Source organism: Carcharhinus amblyrhynchos, unplaced genomic scaffold (assembly GCF_965287045.1).
Source record: "Carcharhinus amblyrhynchos unplaced genomic scaffold, sCarAmb.v2.hapA scaffold_69, whole genome shotgun sequence".
NCBI classification, from domain to species: domain Eukaryota; kingdom Metazoa; phylum Chordata; class Chondrichthyes; order Carcharhiniformes; family Carcharhinidae; genus Carcharhinus; species Carcharhinus amblyrhynchos.
The window spans coordinates 785,431-792,712 of NW_027649809.1; positions in this window are offsets into that span (position 1 = coordinate 785,431).

A 7,282-nucleotide genomic window follows, 5' to 3' on the forward strand; every position below is an offset into this window, starting at 1 on the left:
AGATGTGCAGATCAAGTGGATTCACTATGCTAAATTGCCCCTTAATGTCCAAAGATCTTTAGGTTAGGTGGAATGGCCATGCTAAATTGCCCCTTAGTGTCCAAAGATGTGCAGGTTAGGTGGAATGGCCGTGCTAAATTGCCCCTTAGTGTCCAAAGATGTGCAGGTTAGGTGGATTGGCCATGCTAAATTGCCCCTTAGTGTCCAAAGATGTGCAGGTTAGGTGGATTGGCAATGCTAAATTGTCCCTTAGTGTCCAAAGATGAGCGGGTTAGGTGGATTGGCCATGCTAAATTGTCCCTTAGTATCCAAAGATGTGCGGGTTAGGTGGATTGGCCATGCTAAATTGCCCCTTAGTGTCCAAAAATGTGCCAGTTAGGTGGATTGGCCATGCTAAATTGTCTCTCAGTGTCCCGGAATCTATCGGTTAGAGGGATTAGCGGGATAAATATGCGGGGTTACGGGGATGAGGCCTGGGTGGGATTGTTATGCATGCAGACGTGATGGGCTGAATGGCCTCCTACACAGTAGGGATTTATGATAACGCCCCAGACACGACCATCACCATTCCTGGATATATCCTGTCTCACCGGCAAGACATTCCCAGGAGAGGTGGCGGCACAGCGCTATACAGTCGGGATGGAGTTTCCCTGGAAATCCTTAACATTTATTCTAGACCGCATGAAGTCTCATGGCACCAAGTCACCGTTTCTCGCTCTCTCGGTCTCTCTGTCCCCCTCTCTCGTTCATGCTCTCCCTCTCTCTTTCCCCAGCCCCCGCACTCCCCCCCGACTCCTCCCCATTCCTTACCCGCACCCTCACCCCCACCCCCTGGGGATGAATCTCAATGTTGAACACCACTTGGAGGAAGCAATGAGGGTAGTGAGAGCACTGAATGGACTCTGAGCAGGATGTCTTCAATGTCCATCACCGAGAGTGGCTAGGTAGCATCTAAACTTACTGAGTCCATAAGGTTACAGAAGGTTAGGGGGCATGGAGTTGGGGGTAGGGTGTTAGCGTGGATAGGGGATTGGCTGTCAAATAGGAGGCAGAGAGTGGGGGTCAATGGGTGCTATTCGGTTTGGCGGTTGGTGACTAGTGGAGTGCCCCAGGGATCGGTGCTGGAGCCTCAGCTATTTGCCATTTATATAGATGATCTGGAGGAGGGAGCCGAGTGTAAGGTGTCGAAATTTGCTGATGACACAAAGATAAGTGGTACAGCAAATTGTACGGAGGGTGTGGAAAGTCTGCAGAGGGATCTAGATAGGCTGAGCAAGTGGGCGAGGACCTGGCAGATGGAATACAATGTTGGCAAGTGTGAGGTTATCCACTTTGGTAGGAATAATAGCAGGAAGGATTACTACTTACAGGGCGAAAAGCTGCAGCATGCTACGGTGCAGAGGGACCTGGGGGTCCTTGTGCATGAGTCGCAAAAACCCAGTCTGCAGGTGCAGCAGGTGGTCAGGAAGGCGAATGGGATGCTGGCCTTTATAGCGAGGGGGATTGAATATAAAAGTAGGGAGGTCTTGCTGCAACTGTACAGGGTACTGGTGAGGCCGCAGCTGGAGTACTGTGTGCGGTTTTGGTCGCCGCACTTACGCAAGGATATTTTGGCCTTGGAGGGAGTGCAGAGGAGGTTCACTAGGCTGATACCGGAGTTGAGGGGGCTGAGCTATGAGGAGAGGCTGAATAGACTGGGCTTGTACTCGTTAGAGTTTTGAAGGATGACGGGAGATCTCATTGAGACATATAAGATGATGAAAGGGATGGATAGGGTAGAGGTGGAGAGGTTCTTCCCGCTCAGAAAGGACAGCAGGACTAGAGGGCACAGCCTCAAGATAAGGGGGTGCAGTTTAGAACAGAGTTGAGGAGGAACTTCTTCACTCAAAGGGTGGTGAATCTCTGGAATTCTCTGCCCGTTGAAGTGGTGGAAGCTACCTCGCTAAATATATTTAAGACGCAGGTACATAGGTTTTTGGTAGGCAAGGGGAGAAAGCGGGAAAGTGGAACTGAGCCACAACAGATCAGCCATGATCTTATTGAATGGCGGGGCAGGCTCGAAGGGCTAGATGGCCGACTCCTGCTCCTATTTCTTATGTTCTTAACGTTCGCGCCACACAAGTGCCATCTCCCACAAGAGGGAGTCCAACTATCAGCTATTGGTATTTAATGGCATTACCATCACAGAATGCGTTGAGGCCAAAGCATTGTCTGATTTGATCTTGGGGGTAAAGGGACATGGGGGAAAAAGGGGGGGAAAATCAGGATATTGAATTCGATGAGCAGCCGTGATCAAAATGAATGGCGGAGCAGGCTCGAAGGGCCAAATGGCCTCCTCCTGCTTCTATGAATCCCCCACTATCAACATGCCGGGGGGTTACCATTGACCAGAAACTGAACTGGACAAGTTATGTACGTTTAATGTTTATTTATTAGCGTCACAAGTAAGGCTTACATTAACACTGCAAAGAAGTTACAGTGAAAGTCCCCGAGTCGCCAAATCCTGGCACCTGTTCGGGTGAGGGAGAATTTAGCACGGCCATGCACCTAACCAGTCTATCTTTCGCTCTGGGGGAGGAAACCGGAGCACCCGGAGGAAACCCACGCAGACACGGGGAGAATGTGCAGCCTCTGCACAGGCAGTGACCCAAACCGGGAATCGAATGCGGGTCCCTGGCACCGTGAGACAGCCGTGCTAACCACTGCGCCACACTCAGTTGACCACTGCGCCACACTCAGTTGACATAAGAGCAGGTCAGAGGCTGGGAATCCTGTGGTGAGTAACTCACCACCTGACTCCCCAAAGCCTGCCCTTCATCGACAAGACACAAGTCAGGAGTGCGATGAAAAAAGATCCCCACTTACCTGGACTTCAACAACACGCAAGAAGTTTGACACCATCCAAGATAAAGCTGCCCACTTTATCGCTATCCTTTCCACAAACATCCACTCCCTCCACCACCGACACACAGTGGCAGCCGTGTCCACCGTCTACAAGAGGCACTGCAGGAACTTAACAAGGTTCCTGAGGCAGCACCTTCCAAACATGCAACCATTAGCATCTAAGACTAAGGAGATTTGGCATGTCAGCTACGACTCTCACCAACTTTTACAGATGCACCATAGAAAGCATTCTTTCTGGGTTGTATCACAGCTTGGTATGGGCTCCTACTCTGCCCAAGTCCACAAGAACATAGAACATAGAACATAGAAGGAACTACAAAAGGTCGTGAATGTAGCCCAGTCCATCACACAAACCAGCCTCCCATCCATTGACTCTGTCTACACTTCCCGCTGCCTTGGGAAAAGCAGCCAGCATAATCAAAGACCCCACGCATCAAGGACCCCATGCACCCCGGACATTCTCTCTTCTGTCAGAAAAAAGATACAAAAGTTTGAGGTCAGGTACAAGAACATCTTCTTCCTTGTTGCCATTAGACTTCTGATTGGACCTACGTCGCAGTAAGTTGATTTTTCTCTACACCCTAGCTATGACTGTAACACTACATTCTGCACTCTCTCCTTTCCTTCTCTATGAACGATATGCTTTATCTGTATAGTGCGCAAGAAACAATACTTTTCACTGTGTCCCCAATACATGTGACAATAATAAATCAAATCAAATCCTTCTTCCCTATGTACTCTATGAATGGTATGCTTTGTCTGTATAGTGCACAAGAAACAAGACTTTTCACTGCATCCCAATACACATGACAATAATAAATCAAATCCTTCTCCCCATGTACTCTATGAACAGTATGCTTTGTCTGTATTGCGTGCAAGAAACAATACTTTTCACGGTATCCCAATACATGTGACAATAATAAATCAAATCAAATCCTTCTCCCCTATGTACTCTATGAATGGTATGCTTTATATAGCATGCAAGAAACAATACTTTTCACAGTATGTTAATACATGTGACAAAAATAAATCAAAACAAATCTCGAAGGGCACCAGATACTTGGGAATATCGCCACCTGGAGGTTCCCCTCCAAGTCACTCACCATCCCAACTTGGAAATATATCGGCCGTTCCTTGACTGTCACTGGGTCAAAATCCTGGATCTTCCCTCCCTCATAGCACTGTGGGGGTACGTACATCCCACGGGACTGCAGCGGGTTCAAGAAGGCGGCTCACCCACCACCTCCCGAGGGGCAGCTGGGGATAGGCAATAACTCTGGCCCAGCCCAGCGAAGCCCACAACCCACAAATAAATTTTTAAAAATTCCCTGGAGTCTAGAGGAATGAGAGCCTACAAAATTCTGAAGGGGTTTGACAGGGTGGGCACTGAGAGATTGTTACCCCCTGGCCAGGGAATCTAGAACATGAGGGGGGCACAGTCTCAGGATAATGTGGGGGTGGGGGGGGTCTGATCACTTTGGATTGAGATGAGGAATCATAGAATTTTACAGACCACTCGGCCCATCAAGTCTGCACCAGCCACAATCTCACCCAGGCTCTGTCCTCATAACCCCATGCATTTAACCTAGCTAGTCCCCCTGACACTAAGGGGCAATTTAGCATGGCCAATCCATCTAACCCGCATATCTTTGGACCTTGGGAGGAAACCGGAGCACCCCGAGGGAACTCACGCAGACACGGGGAGAATGTGCAGACTCCACACAGGCAGTCACCCAAACCGGGAATCGAACCCGGGTCCCTGGCACTGTGAGCCAGCGGTGCTAACTCACTGTACCACTATATCGTACTTCAGTCAGGGTCTTGAATTCTTGACAATCTCAACCCCAAAGGTTGGTGGATGCATCATCACTGAACATTTAAGTCTCAGATTGACAGATTTTTGATTTGATTTGACTTTGATTTGATTTATTATTGTCACATGTATTGGGATACAGTGAAAAGTATTGTTTCTTGTGCGCTATACAGACAAAGCATACCGTTCATAGAGTACACAGGGGAGAAGGATTTGATTTGATTTATTATTGTCACATGTATTGGGATACAGAGAAAAGTATTGTTTCTTGTGCACTATACAGATAGAGCATACCATTCATAGAGTACATAGGGGAGAAGGATTTGATTTGATTTATTATTGTCACATGTATTGGGATACAGTGAAAAGTATTGTTTCTTGCGTGCTATACAGACAAAGCATACCATTCATAGAGAAGGAAAGGAGAGGGTGCAGAATGTAGTGTTACAGTCATAACTCGGGTGCAGAGAAAGATCAAAATTAATGCGAGGTGGGTCCATTCAAAAGTCTGACAGCAGCAGGGAAGAAGCTGTTCTTGAGTCGGTCGGTACGTGACCTCAGACTTTTGTATCTTTTTCCCGATGGAAGAAGGTGGAAGAGAGAACGTCCGGGGTGTGTGGGGGTCCTTGATTATGCTGGTTGCTTTTCCCCGAGGCAGCGGGAAGTGTAGACAGAGTCAGTGGATGGGAGGCTGGTTTGTGTGATGGATTGGGCTACGTTCACGACCTTTTGTAGTTCCTTGTGATCTTGGGCAGAGCAGGAGCCCATACCAAGCTGTGATACAACCAGAAAGAATGTTTTCTATGGGGCATCTGTAAACGTTGGTGAGAGTCGTAGCGGACATGCCAAATTTCCTTAGTCTTCTGAGAAAGTAGAGGTGTTGGTGGGATTTCTTAACTATAGTGTCGGGATGGCGGGTGGTACCAGGACAGGTTGTTGGTGATCTGCACTCCGAAAAACTTGAAGCTCTTGACCCTTTCTACTTCATCCCTGTTGATGTAGACAGGGCGTGTTCTCCTCTACGCTTCCTGAAGTTGATGACAATCTCCTTCGTTTTGTTGACATTGAGGGAGAGATTATTGTCGCTTCACCAGTTCACCTTAATCAAAGAGCATGGAAGAACATGTCTTCCACAGAATGTGGGCATCACTGTTTAGACCAGCATTTATTGCCCATCCCTAATTGCCCCTTGAGAAGGTGGTGGGTGAGCCACCGTCTTCAGCCAGCTGCAGTCCCCGTGTGGTGTAGGTACACCCACAGTGCTGTTAGGGAGGGAGTTCCAGGATTCTGACCCAGTGACAGTGAAGCTGATATATTTCCAAGTCAGGATGATGTGTGACTTGGGGTGGGAGCTAGAGTTGAAGCCCAACATTGTAAGGCAACATGGCAACGCAATGGTTAGCACGCTGCCTCACAGCACCAGGGACCCAGGTTCAATACCAGCCCTAGGTGACTGTCTGAGTTGAGTTTGTACATTCTCCCCTTGTCTGCACAGGTTTCCTCCGGGTGCTCCAGTTTCCTCTCTCAGTCAAAAGATATGAAGGGGAGGTGGATTGGCCATGCTAAATTGTCCCTTAGTGTCCAAAGATGTGCAGGTTAGGTGGATTGGCCATGCTAAATTGCTCTTAGTGTCCAAAGATGTGCGGGTTAGGTTGATTGGCCATGCTAAATTGCCCCTTAGTGTCTGAAGATTGTAGGTTAGGTGGATTGGCCATGCTAAATTGCCCTTTAGTGTCCAAAGGTGTGCAGTTTAGGTGGATTGGCTGTGCTAAATTGCTCTTAGTGTCCAAAGATGTGCAGGTTAGGTGGATTGGCCGTGCTAAATTGCCCCTTAGTGTCTGAAGATTGTAGGTTAGGGGGATTGCCATGCTAAATTGCCCCTTAGTGTCCAAAGATGTGCAGGTTAGGTGGATTGGCCGTGCTAAATTGCTCCTTAGTGTCTGAAGATTGTAGGTTAGGTGGATTGGCCATGCTAAATTGCCCCCTAGTGTCCAAAGATGTGTGGGTTAGGTGGATTGGCCATGCTAAATTGCCCCCTAGTGTCCAAAGATGTGCGGGTTAGGTGGATTGGCCATGCTAAATTGCCCCTTAGTGTCAGGGGGATTAGCAGAGTAAATATGTGGGGTTATGAGGATAGGGCTTGGGTGGGATTGTGGTCGGTGCAGGGTCAGTGAGTTGAGTGCACTGTTGGGATTCCATTAGTCCTGATGGTATTGAATGGGAGAGTAGCCTAGATGGGCTGAATGGTCTGCTCCTCCTGTGTGGAACAGTTTCCCTCTCTCTCTGAACAGAACACGTTCAGCCAAAGGCAGCACCTTTTAGTACATTGTTTTAATCAGAGAAATTGCAAAAAGAAACATGAGATCCAGGACAAAGATGACGTTCTGAGCCCTTGGGTTCTGGCTGTTGCCGGAAATCGCCGAAGTCTCTCGTGGGGGAGAGATCGGCCGCCTCCGGAAACTGCCGAAGTCACCCTCGGGGGTTCGGCTGCCTCCGGAAGCTGCGCGCGCACTGCCTTCAAGCCCTTCCCCCCGCCCTTCTCTCTCTCTCTTTCTGTGGGCGCCG